Raw genomic sequence first — 14,216 nt, 5'->3', positions numbered from 1 at the left:
ACCAGACAAATACCGGGGTGGTACCTAACTTATAGGTCCCAGGCCGCTTCCTTCCTTCCTTCCCTTTCCCCGGATAGTGTGCTCGCCGAGGGACGTCATCCCTCAAAACGTGATGGGCTAAATGGCCTTAGATGCCGAAAGCTCAGAAATCTAAACCCTAATCCTTACTTGGTCGGAAATCGAACCAGGGATCCCACGCCCTGGAGATGAACGCTCTACCACTGAGCTACCTTGCCCTCTGGACAATATCGTATCCGTTAGTGTCCTCGGAGTACTCCCGTTTCCTCCCACTACTCAATTACACCGCAATTCCTCTATCATCATTCACTTGCTTTAATCTTCGTCTCCCTTAGCCTAAAGCAGTGTTTCTCAAAGTGTGGGTCGCGACACATTGGTGGGTCGCAGACCGTTTTTTTAGTGGGTCGAGATAAGTTTCTCCTGTGTTTTATGAAGATTTTATTTTGATGCAGAAAAATATACTGTATTGTGAAGTACTATTCAAAAAATTAAAATTGGAAGCGTTTCTTAATGACGTAAAAAGTATGTAATTACTCAGATCTCTGCTCTGTTATACAGTCAGTAGACATGCTGGATAATAATGAAAAAGGGTGAGTGAGTCAAAATATGTCACGGGGTACGGCATTCCGTCGAGAGTAGTTTTAGCTCTGCGTTACCATTTTATGGAAACACTTTAGCCCTTTCGGCACATGCGTACAATTTCGTATGATACAGTTGAGTTGAGTTGATTTTAACGTCCCGTTCAGCAGCGAGGCTATATGAGACGTGGACCTACTGATTAACGTGGAATCCGAACCACATGAGCTCCTGCCGGGAATCGAACCCGGGCCTCCCACGCCAAAGGCGCGTACGCTAACCGCTTAGCCACGGAGGAGCTCCGTGTGATACAGTTATTAAGAGAGAAATTTATATTACACTTGCTCGTTCGTCACTGATTGATACCGAAGTGTTCACAACATCTTCAAATAAATTTCATGTTACTCACTCATATGGACTGTTATTGAACGAACTGGAATTAAAGACGTAATTTACAAAATGGAATTGCTTTCAAATACACCGCCATTACGTAGAATGTTAATCTGTATTTTGGATAAAAGTAGGTGGGCCACAAAATACTTTTTCATTATTTAATGTGGGTCGCGGTAACAAGTTTGAGAACCACTGGCCTAAAGGGCATGATCGTGGGATGTTAAATTGATCGATTTCATTTCATTTTCGACTTCGATAAAATTGTGCATACTTCATAGTCAGCAATTGTTTACATTCAAAATAGTAAGCTTAGGTACTTTAAAGGAATTTGGTATATCATAGGTTGTATTGATTCATTTAAGTCTTTATTTAACGGCTAATTTCTATACAAATCACACGTATTCATGTAGTTTCAATTTAACATGAATGAAGAAGAGTGGCCGTGAGCAATGTATGTTTCACTTGTTTCGGTAAGGTGAAGTGTCTGTAGCGAAGAGGTTATACCTGCACCTGCTTATCAGTTGTTTGGTAGCAGTGAAGGGAGTTGAGCTCTTGAGAAAGTACTTAGGTTTTCGGTCGTGTGAATGTCCTTGAACATCCGTTGCTTGAAGTTGTAAATATTAATTTTTAAAAAGGTTTACGTTTAGTGTTATTTATTTTATGTGATGTTAGTTGAAGAAGAAATAATTTTTGCATTTATTTAATGCCGATTAGTGTTTGGAAGCGTTTTCAGTTAGAAGTTGGAAAGACAACTGGAACATTTAGTAGTGGTAAGTATGACTCAACAGCGTAGTAAGGGAGAAGATGTGGGGACATATATCCCTTCCCTGTTTTTTCTCTCTTCAAATGTTTGTATTTTATTTCAGTAGCTAAGAATTAGGCATGTTTCCTAAAAGTTACCAATGAAGCTACAATTCCCTCATATCGTTCAACTTTGTAACCACTAATGAAGAGAGAGCTCCGCATTGATTGAAAATAACAGTGTATACTGTAGGAGCAGAGTCGTCCATAGACTTCATGGGCCTTCAGACAAACTTTGTGAGGATTCCCCCAACTTTTTTTGTGAACGTCCCCCGTCGGTTGTCATCACTATTACAATGGTGGATCTAGAAGGTTAAAACTAGGGGGAACAGCCAGAACCCAGATTATGATAGGTATAGAGTTCAAGTAAACCATTTTAATTTGAAATCCGTTTACGCTCTTCGATAACAGGAACTAAGAGTAAAAAAATGAATCATTCCTGTCATGTACGAATTGACAATTAATACATTATAGGCATTTACAGGTGCAGTAGCTAATTAAGAGCTCCTCCGTGGCAAAGCGGTTAACGTACGAGCCTTTGGCGTGGCGTGGGTTTGATTCTCGGCGGGAGCTCATTTGTTTCGGATTCCACGTTAATCAATAGATCCCGTCTCATATAGTCTCGCTGTCGAAAGGGACGTTGAACTCACAATCATGAACTCAACTGTTGCTGATTAGTCACAAGACATTGCGCTTTATATGGCAAAACTGCTTCTCGTGTAAAATGAAAAACTCGTATCTTTATTGCTTTTCGTCTTCCATTTATCTATCTATCTATCTATCTATCTATATATATATATATATATATATATATATATATATATATATATATATATATATATATATATATATATATATATATCTGTATATATATATAAAATATTACTACCAGCAGTGACACCAGTGTTTCTTCCAGACATGTTTTTGGGGGCACTACCCCCCGGAGCTCTGAGAGTGCTCCCCTGGACGAGACCAAAATAATACGTCTATAATATAATAATAAATAAAATAGTACCAGAAGTGACCCCGGAATGCTACGTGTGCCCCCGGAAGAACTTCGAAAAAAAAAAACAATTATCACCATGTTGTCAACCATAAACTCACTTGTTTTGGGATAGAGCCAGCGACCCCTCGCACCAGAAATTAAATGGAATTTCTAGTTTTTAAGTTCCACAGTAAAGCCTTGTAGACTATAGGAAACGGATGATTAAAAGAAAGTGAACAGATATGAAATTGATGGAATGGAAACGTGGGAGGAAATGGGACCAATCGGACAAAAATCCATGATCATCATATTGTCCACCAAAAACTCGCTTGGACTGGGATCGTAGTAGGGATCCATTGCAGTAGATATGAATGTTCTATTGCTAAAAGGGCCGCGGTGGCTCAATGGTAGAGCGTTCACTTCTGGTGCATGAGGTCCTTGGCCGATCATAGGTGATCACAGATCGTCCCCAAGTGAGCTTTATGGTGGACAAACACTGTTGTGCGTGAGTTTTCTCGGGGTTCTCCCGTTTCCTTCCACTTTTTCATTCCATTATTTCCTTTTTTTTTTATCACGGTCTCCTTCAGCCAAAGCCAGTATATGCGTGGGACGTAAAACTTGAAAGGTTCCATTCCGTTTTAATTTTGTTCTGTCGCTGAGGCACAGTGCCCCCGGCAGTAAAACGTATTCAGGTGATGTTTCTTCATAATTGAGGAGTATCCACTCTGCAAACCAGGTTATTTATATTTTGAGGAATAAAATGTCCAAAAGGACACAAAGGTTTGAAGGTGCAATAATCAAAGTGGAACAGTGACATCTTTCCTCCCCCCCCCCCCCTATATACACACAGTATGATTACCTGACAACGGTAATGAACAATAACTTTATTAATAAGCTTGGTAACAGTAACTAAAGTTACTATGCAGTGCGTGACATATACACACACCTGACCTTTCCTAATGTGTTTGAGTATACATTTGAACAATGGCGTACGCAAAGAGATTTTTGGGTTTTGTTAACACTCACTTGCTTTCTTTCAAGAAGATCTATTTTTTTAAAAAAAGAAAATTACATATTTGCCATACTAAGATACATACAAAAATCTCGGAATGATATGAATTGTGGAGTTCCTCCGATCAATTGATGAAAACTGTGAAATTCCAAAAATTTTAACAGGCTGTAAAACCTAAATCGTTTTAGAGCAAAAAGAAAAAAAAGAAGGTATATCTTACCTAAATAACAAAAAAGGGACAGTGTTGAATTCAAGCATGTTCAACGGGGAGCTGACCCCCCTAGAATACATATACGCCCCCTGGAATATATATACACATGTATTAGGTCTTAAAAGCAAAGATTTTTCGTTTTTTAAAGAAAATTTCTCTTTTGCCCAACCTAATTGTTCTAATTAATAAACCGCGTTCTCGTATAAAGTCGAAGTTAATTAAAAACTCGGAAATTAGATACAGACGCACACAAACGCTTTACGTTAGTTAGGGGAAAATGGCAATACGTTGGTTATTGCAACCAACCAGATATAAAAAGGTTAGGAGGTGGAGCACTATAGTAAGGACTTGTAAACAAAATAAAACAGCCCCGAACAACATTCAAATTAGCCTTCATTCTGCTGACTCCTTCTTCACATGTTTATTGGTAGATTTCGAGACGTGCTGTTTTAGAAGCATTCTTGCACCTTTAGACCAAGGGAGGAAGGCAAATAGTCGAAAAATAGTCCCTCACATGGAGGTGTAATGTGGAAATTTTCCTCACTGGTTTTTAAAGAGAGGTTTCTGTGTTCTGTAGTACTTTTTACAGTACATTCCGGTATTCGCCTTGAGGAATTAAGGAAATTCTTTGGAAATATTTGAGTTAAGATGGCCTTGCTGGATTAAATCTGGAACTGTATCCCTTAAAGTTCTATTGCCTCCCCTTGTACAGTGACGAACATTAATAAATGGAGGTTGGAGCCTAAGAAATAATGGCTTCAGCCCCCATTTATTAATGTTCGTGACTGTACAAAAGTCTGAATTCAACACTGGAAACAAACATGCAATATTTCGTCAAAATCTGAGATCATATATGTCAAATCTTGCTTTTTCTTGTTAATTTGATATAGAATGACCCTACTGAGACTTGGGAACCTGCACTCGAATACGTCTTCTGTTTCTGTTGAGCTCCAGCTCGATTTAGCAAGAGTTCAGACTTCTCATATGCTCATTCTATTCCAGGCAGAAAGATTAATCAATAAAGTTGTTTATAAGAGGACTCGCATCATTTTCAGGAATGTTTGTCTCTATATGAATAATAATAATATATGAATACAGTTCCTGAGATTTAGTAACTAGTGTTGTGGGTTTGAAAATACGTATGCTAACTAGATTAATAGTTCACTTCCTAGAATACTCATTTATAAACAGTACTATTATATGATTACTGAAAAAGATATAAACAGGGATTAAGGAAACTTCGTCTTTTTCCAAACATTTTCCTCGTTGATCTAACATTGCGAATTTTTGACCTCTAGAAACTGATAATTTCAATTTGTTTCCAGATCTTATGGCCCATTTCTCACGTAATTTTTTATCTACTGAGTAGTAAGTAATGTTAATTGAAGTACCGTAGCGTAAGCAGAATTTCAACAAGGGGTAAAGGGTTCAAGCACTCAATCTCATATACACACAGGGTGACTGGTAATTCGCATTCCTTGCAGAAGGGTCTTCTACAAGTACTTTGGAACATTTTCATCTATATGTACCGAGGGTCGCAAATCCCGGCAGACAGATACACGACCTGAGTATGAAATTCGTCATAGTTCGCGTTTTCACTTGACCAAACACCATTTTATTCTACTTCTTCTCAACCATGTAGTCATTTCCTAGGGGCAAGTACTCCTACGACGATGCCACGCTGCATTCTGAGCTACATTAATGGGTTTTTTGACCACTATACCTTACTTCACGTTCGGACCTATAATACAGCAACAGTGCAGAGTTGCGAGCTGTACATTACCACATGACCTACATAGGTATGCAGGATTACACATGTAAAGTTTCATCGCTCTACGATATGTGAAAGTGGACCAGGGTAAAACTTTCTCCTCACCTCTCGTTAACTGACAAATTTAAAAGAAATCACAAATGTGCAATCCCCAGTTCATATAAGTGAAAATATCTAAAGTACTTGTAGAATATCCCCTTGCAAGAAATGCATCGAATTATGTCACCCTGTATACATGTTCTTTTTCCCGTATATCTTGCTGAAGGGGAGGTGTTAAGTCCCGAAACCCCATAACTTACTCCAGTGTGTAGTGCTAATACAAATGGAGTGAGTCTCGTTTCACAGTAGAAAATTACGGTAGACTTCGAAATTATGGTAATTCAATACTCAAACTTGAAGTAGTACATGTATAAACTACTGGTCGCAATAGATTTATTAGATCAAAAGGTAGAATCTGTTTCTCGGACGCTAAATTCGTAACAGAAAGATATTACTCATTATACATTACTGTTTGTGTTTTTTGTTTCTATGATGAAAAATATTGAAACCGGAAATCGGTAATTTGAACCACTTTCGGTTTAAGTAGATGGCTAAGAAAAAATACCGAATCTGCTCTTGGGAAGCAGGATCGATTGCAAATAACTGAATCTCGATAAATCTAACCGGAAGTAGTAGTAAATTTCAACCAGTTCTGGTTTTGGTAAAGTGTTGCGGGTTGTCATGGTATGTTCTCTTGACACTTTGAATAGATTAAAAAAAAAAAAAATCTTGTCACTATTTATCATCATTTTTGTTCCATGACTGTAAATTTTGAAACCGAAAATGGTTAATTTTAACCACTTCGGGTTCAATAGAGGGTTAAAGGAAGAGATGAAACCTACTTTTCGGAAGTTGACTCGATTGAAAAAAATCGATCTCGAGCATTGAAACTGGAAATACTAGTAAATTACAACCATTTCCGGTTTTGGTAGAGTATTGCGGGTTGCGACCGGTATGTTCTCTCGGCACAATAAATCGAATGCAGAAAACGACTAGACGCTATCTATTACCATTTTTGTTCTATGGCGAGAAGTGTTGAAACCGGAAGTAGTTAATTTTAACATCTTTCAGTTTGGATAGACGCTTAATAGAGAAGGCGGAATCTATTCTTGAAAAGTTGAATCAATTGCAAAAAAAAAAAAATGCGTCTCGACATCTCTTCCTGTTTCTGCTCTATTGAAATCTATATATATAAAAGAGAACGTACAAAATCCTTTGTCCGCTCATCACGCTAATACGGCTGAACCAATTTCTTTCATTTTTGGGGGGTTATTAGGATTTGGACCCTAGATGGTTTTTATCATATCACTTTAATTTTTAATTACCAGTGTCTTGAGATAATTGACCATTCAGGTGTCCACAAATCCTTTGTTAGTTCATCATAGGTAAAAATAAACGTATTTATATGCAACCCGCATGACCGTGTCACTCGGCGGGTTAACATAAATGACAGGCGATATACAGCGGAAAATAGCTTGAATCTTCTGTTTAAAATTTTTTAATTGATTTGCTTATTTTTACAGACACTTTTACAATATGCCAGCACCGGGATGACCGCAGCGAAGCGGGGCGGGTTAACATAAATGACAGGCGATATAATGTTAAGATTTACTGCAATCTTCTATGGTTTTTATCATATCACTTGAAAGCGAAAAAGTAAAAATTATCTAAGTAACAAAGTTTATTGCGTTCCGGGGTGACCGCAGCGAAGCGGGGTGAACGCTGCTAGTCAATATTGAAACAGGAAGTAGTAGCAAATTTCAACCACTTCCGATTTGGGTAGAGTTGTGATAGTATGTTCTCTAGACAGCCTGAAGCGTTTACAGAAAACCACTTACCGTTTATCTAATACCATTTTGTTCTATAGTGATAAATGATAAAACCGGAAATGATTTATTTTAACCATTTCTGTTCTGAATAGAGAATTCACATGAAGATTAAATCTATTCTTGGGACCAAGCCCGAAACCAACACCACAGGTTTGGGGGGGGGGGCATGAATATGTTAGGAGGGCTAAGTCATTAAAAATTTTCATACAAATATCTACTGTAAATTGTGTTTTTTGTATTAATAATAGCATTTTGTATTGAGGTCTGATGGGGCCACGAAAACTTTAGGGAGGGCCTGCTTCCCCCTAGCCCCCCTCTGGTTGCGGGCCTGCTTGACACGCTATCATGGATTGTAGAAAACCGCATTTCTATCTTTTACCGTTTTTGCTCTGTCGTTAAACGTTGAAACCGGAAATGACTAATTTGAATTATTTCCGGTTTGAATGGGGTTAAAGAAGGAGATGGATTCTATCCTTGAGACGTTGAATGGATTACAAAATAATAATAATAATAATAATAATAATAATAATAATAATAATAATAATAATAATAATAATACATTTTTCCACCAGTTTTTGCTCTGATATCTGTCGACAGACAGACGGACAAAGCCGTTCTATAAAATTTTCGACACTTATACATGGTATAGTTTGGATATCTAAAAGTTAAATTTATTATTTGAATTATTAGCTGATTGTCTTTGTAAACAACTTGAGTGAGACCCAATTATAAGAACATAGTTACGCGAAAGTATTTATATGTTCGCTAAGAATGTTGTGATTAAAAGTCTTCACTACAGCGAAATTAAACTACCGCTAATTTTATAGTTTTTCTGTAATGTCTTCAAAGCAAATAAAAAATATTCGAAAAAGCAGAAACGTAGTGAACTAGACAATACGGTTTTGCTTGTGATACCATTACCGCAATTCACCTATCTGCTTTTGGTATGCCACTATTTACAGAACCCGCAAAAAATGCTAAATCTCTCTACAGTTGCAAATCGAAAGCAGATAGATGAGTTGTGATAACGGTATCACATGCAAAATCGTATTGTTTAGCTCACTACATTTCTGCTTTTCGAATATTTTTGTTTTGAAGATATCACATAAAAACTCTAAAATTAGCGGTAGTTTAATTTCGCTGTAGTGAAGACCCTTAATGAACTTAATTTTTACTCTAGTGATCAACACCGGAATTTTCAGAGTAGGCCTATAGGAGTTCCAATTCCGAGATAAAAATTCCAATTTTGTGGAGTAGCATATACTACGTTTAATAATAATATAATACTGCAATACGTTGATTAATTTTTCGTTTCTTTGTAACTTGTTTTAAGACTTAAGAGGTACGAAAAGAAGGGTACCAGTATTAGATTATGGTAATCTACCTCTCGGGAAGATCCTAGATGGGTCCCTGGTTCTATCCCAGACAATGTGAGTTTCAGCCGGATAATATTGTGTTCACGGATTTCTTCGTTTTCCCGTCCCATTCCCATTGCACAAATTTATTAATCTTCATTAATAATAAACTGCATAATCATGTGACGTTAAACAAGATATTTACTTCCATTTCGGAGGGTTCTAATCGCCTCTTTTCAGGCAAATGGTTAACATATATACTTGCCGTGTGTGTATTTTTCCGGGATAAAACCAAATAGTGGTTCGGACCCCATTTCAAAGCAAGGACGCCAGTGCTTTCCCAGTACACTTTACTGGTGTCTTCCCACTTTGCCTAACACTTTTATCAGCTGTTAATCACACGCCATTTTAGGTAAAATGCCAATTCCCATTTGGCCAAATTCCCCATTACACTTAACGATCTTATCAGGTAGGAAATACTCCCTTATATAGATCTGACAGTGTTTCCATACTTATGCGTAAATAAATGACAGAAACTTACATACAAAAGCCCTTGTTCGCAAAAGCAAGATTCGAACACCGAGCATCTCGAATACGAAGCTAATGATTTTATATTGACAAACTGTAGTTCGATTATTTCGATATGACCAAATTCGATTTTGTCTTGGACATGACCCAGCACATTAACGTGTCTATCCCTCTAGTTTAATAGCTCGAGTATGGAACATCGGATTAGCAATACGGACTGCGGAGGATCGTGGGTCGAACACAACGACGACCATCCTGAAATTTTCCAGGATTTTTTTAGTTTCACTAGGCGAATGTCCGAATAGTACTATAGCAAAGGCCTGACTGGCTGCTCCTACATCCTTTCCCATCCTGGCCTGACCTATAGATCCCAAAAGTCTTTTTTAACGAAAGCTCTCCAATGTTTGTCTATCTTTTGCACTTTTCACTTGATAAATTCGAATTACTGCTTGAATTTGCAGGTAGAAATCTAAAAGAAAACTAAATATCATATGCTATTTCAAAAATACACATTTTTTTTTCATAATATATTAAATATGTGTTAGATACGGTATATAAACCTAACTTTTCTTTCTTAAAAAAAAAATTCCAATATATTTCCTGCTCTCTTCATAATCTCGAAAACTACGACAAACAGTCGTAAACAATCGCACTCGGAAGTACCGGGTGTTCCAAAATCATCTTCCCAATTTTGATCACGTATAGATCAGAAATGGGGATAAATAGAAACTTGCAGTTCGCGGCATAATGTTCACACACACACACCTAAAGTTTGGTTCTATACCAACTCTTCCGACAAAACTCTCTTGTCTAGTTTCTTTTGCTTTTGTACGTAAGTCATTGACGAAAGACACTTCCCCCTCCGGAGATGGCATAGTGTGTAGAATGGTGGATAGAAACCAAATTTGCCATCCAAGTCCGGCGGAACTTAGGAACGCGTTACGGGCTCACATCCCCATCATATCCGAAAACCCGATAGTGATACACGAGGTTCAAAGAAACCGGAAGTGTCATGAAGATTACGAGTTTTGAACATCCGAGCTAGGTATGCGCACGAGACGAGTCGAGACAGGATTTTCCTGACAAAATTCAAGTCGAGACACGGCTCTTCCAATAGAGAAATATACATTTTTCGAGTCGAGACATCACTTTTACAGCACATTTTCGAGTCGAGACAGCCACAAATCTTAATCCGAGCACAAGTGAAGCAGATGTAGAATGGGTGCAACAAGCATTTGTCCGGAACCCAACCAAATCAGTCCATAAAGCGTCAAGACAGTTGCAGCTATCACCGAGCACGATGCTCAGGGCGCTTAACAAGCAACTGAAACTGCATGGCTATAAGTTGCAGCTGCTGCATGCGCTTCAACCTGATGACAGACTAAAACACAAAGCATTTGCAACTGAGATTCTGAATCGCATCGACGAGGACCCAGTTTCTGACAAAGCTGATGTTTTCGAACGAAGCTTGCTTTCGTGTGTCCGGGATGGTAAACCGACACAATGTGCAGATATGGGGCTCGGAGAGTCCCCACGTAAGTCAGGAAATTGTGCGTTAAATCCAAAAGTAAACGTGTGGTGTGGTCTCCTTCATGATCGTGCGGCAGAACCATTTTTCTTTCCAGAGGTGTCAATCACAGCAACTGTTTATCTGGACATCTGGACATATTGGAACAGTTTGCATTTCCGTAGCTCGCGCACCTGCAACCTGATATCTTGCTGCACCAGAACGGCGCCCTCCTCACTGGACCACGATCATTAGGAGGGCTTTGGAAGACCCATTTATCGGTCCTTGGATTAGTCGAGGAGGACCCATACCCTGACTCCAAGGTCTTCGGACATTACCTCATTACATTTTTTTCTTTGGGGCTTTTGTGAAAGATTTAGTTTAAAAGACACCAGTGCAGGAACTGCGAGCTCGCATCGGGCAGGACTTAAACATGTTACGGAGGACATGCTATGCCGGACTTCCGTGGAACTGGAATATCGCTTAGGTATCCTGCGTGCTACAGATGGCACATTGAACTCTGTTAAAGGCTAGTTAAACTTAGGTGTATGTAAGCATTATATCGCAAACGACACTTTTCTATTCCCGTTTCTGACTTCTGCGCGATCAAAGTTGGAAAAATCATTTTGGAACACCCGGTATATTCACTGTCTGATAACGCTAGTTCAAATCTGTTACATCGGAATAGTTTCTATTTCCTTCCTCGCTGAAAAGGAGAGGAACCACCGCGGGCGGGGGTTACGGATTATCTTGTTCAACTTTCCAGTACTCACCGTCTGTTTATTTCCAGGAATAAGCAAGACGTACATTTTTTTTTTTTTTTTTTTTTTAATCTTTTGCTGACCCTTTGGAGATAATCCGAACGAAGAGAAATCCAGATTATGGGTGTGGCAGATATCAAATCTTTCTTTTAAAAAAAATGAAAGTTGTAATGAACAAAACAGGTCCTTTCTGAAACCTAGTATTCTGCCTTTCCGCAGGTCTTGGGACTAAAGAGTTTTTTTTTTCTTTTTAATTTTAGATTTAGACCTGGAAATGTTTCTTCCACGTTTTTCGATCTTGAGCTTCCGATTTTATCTCCCAATATTTTCTTCTGTTTCTCAAATCATCGACCAGTTGTGTTCTTCTTCCTATTCCTCGCTTTCCTTCCACCTTTTCTTTTACGGTGGTGTGAAGAAGACAATTTCTTCGCAACATGTGTCCAATCGAATTGGCCTTTCTACGAAGGATGCTGGCTAGAAGTGTCCTCTTCTCTCCTATCCGTTTTAAAACATCATCGTTTGTTACTCTTTTTGTCCATTTTATCTTCTCCATCTTCCTCCGGCACCACATTTCGAATTTCTTTAAATATTTATTCTCCAACTTCCGTAATGTCCAAGTCTCTGAACCATACAGTCCAATGCTCTAAATATAGCATTTGACCATTTTTTTTTCCTTAGTCCAATGTTAAGGCTGCTAGTTAAGAATGATCTTGTCTTGTGGAATGCTTGTTTAGCTATGGCAATTCTTGACCTGATCTTTTTGGTGTAGTAAGAGCGTCTCTTGTCAAAATACTTTAAAGATATTTGAAATTCTGAAACCTATAGTTGCTACAAATCTGTAGTCTTTCGAAAAAATAAGGAAGCCTGACAAAAATTTTCAGAGTATGCTAATGACTGCAGCCTCAAATAAGGGGGAAGTCTTGGGGGTGTTAGAGGTGTAGGCATTGGCGTATTTACGATTTTGTTTCGGGAGAGGCTTTGCTAACTTTCGGGGGGGGGGCTTTGCCTGAAAATGTGAAAATTCTGCAAGATATTTCATATACTTGACTATAGTAAGACTTCGGGGGGGATTAAGCCCGGAAGCCCCCCTAAATACGCCACTGGGTGTAGGGAAATCCCTGCCTCTCCGCTGGTATAGTGCGTGTACCTGTGGTATACGTGGTTCCGGGTTCGATTTCCATCGAGAAAACAAAAAAAAATCACTTTCATTAATCATCGGTGTCCTTTAGTCTAAAGGGAACTAAAACAAATATTTTTTTTTTGTTTTAAACAACAAAAGACCAGATATATTTATGTATTTACGCATTTATTGTGATTACAAATCTTTAAAGTGCACGGAGTCCCCATATCATTACTTCAGATACAATTATTTATCTTTAGAGAAATACTGTACAGATGATCAGTCCATATTTCCAGGTTTACGGCTAATAAACTTCAGAATTCGTGTTTTTCAGATAAATGTGTAACTTTTTTTTTTTTTTTTTTATACGATAAGGTTTATCATAGATAGGCAACCTACAGTTCGTGGGGGTTATCTATTAACTTTTTCCTCTCTACAAAGCTACTATTTAAATAGTATTGCTCAATATGTCTACGACATAAAAGTGTTTCAACAAATCTAAATATCTGGTAGTTCTACTCGTAACTGAAATAGGATTAACGTAGCTCTCTATTCTTTGATATTACTGGGACGACCTTCAATCTATTTTAAGTAAACTGTAAGTAAAAGCTATTTAGTGCTTTAAATTTGATATTTATTTTAAGTTAGCCGCACTGTAATTTTCGTAGCACTAACAGCATACTTCTATTATTGTAAAAAAGAATATAAATCAAGTCTTTTGCTCCAAAATAAGTGTGCAGGAGAGGACGCTGAGGTTTCTCTTGGCGTGGATTTGTACCACTTAAACGTTATGTTGATTCCCTGCGCTGTTAGGCGTATTTTTTTTTTTTTTTTTTAATAATTTTATTTCTTTATTTTCTGTTCAGTTTTGTTGTTAATTTCCCTTGTTGTGTTTCAGCACCTTCCCCTCCAATTCCTTTTCCTTTCCCCTTTTTTCCTTTATTTTTTTCATTTTTTTTAAATAAAGAAAAATATACAACTACGAACCATTCGCAATGATGATAACTCATCGGTTTTCGAATGTTCAAGGTAACCGACTGAGAATACACGCGGCTGAGCGAAATAAAAATAAATAAATAAATAAAAAATAAAAATAAAAAAATGCTCATGTTGCAGGTTTTTTGCTGCGAATTATACAACACCAGAGGGCACGGTGGTTCAATTGTAGAGCACTTACTTCTGGTACATGTGGTCCCTGGTTCGATTCCCGGCCACATAAGTTTGTGGTGGACAACATCGTGTCTCTGGGTTTTCTCGAGGTACTCCCGTTTCCTTCCACTTTCTCATTCCACCAATTCTTCTATCATTCA

General features: G+C 38.0%; 1 protein-coding gene across 2 annotated transcripts in view; it reads left to right on the top strand.

Annotated features, from left to right (window-relative positions):
* Positions 1–1,491: 1,491 nt before the first annotated feature.
* The window catches only part of LOC145675663 (uncharacterized), a 72,005-nt gene continuing 59,280 nt past the window's right edge, over positions 1,492–14,216 (top strand). Inside the window, exon 1 of one of the 2 annotated variants that reach the window (XM_081746232.1) lies at positions 1,492–1,757. The gene's annotated coding sequence lies outside the window, so the exon portion shown is untranslated. Of the gene's footprint in view, positions 1,758–13,367; positions 13,505–14,216 lie in introns of those variants that run through there. The other variant, XM_081746233.1, reaches the window with a different exon arrangement.

This window comes from Thermobia domestica, chromosome 18 (assembly GCF_964235325.1).
Source record: "Thermobia domestica chromosome 18, izTheDome1.hap1.1, whole genome shotgun sequence".
In the NCBI taxonomy this organism is placed as follows: domain Eukaryota; kingdom Metazoa; phylum Arthropoda; class Insecta; order Zygentoma; family Lepismatidae; genus Thermobia; species Thermobia domestica.
The sequence above is the reverse complement of the archived record's forward strand: the minus strand, read 5'-3'. Positions and strand labels throughout refer to the sequence as shown.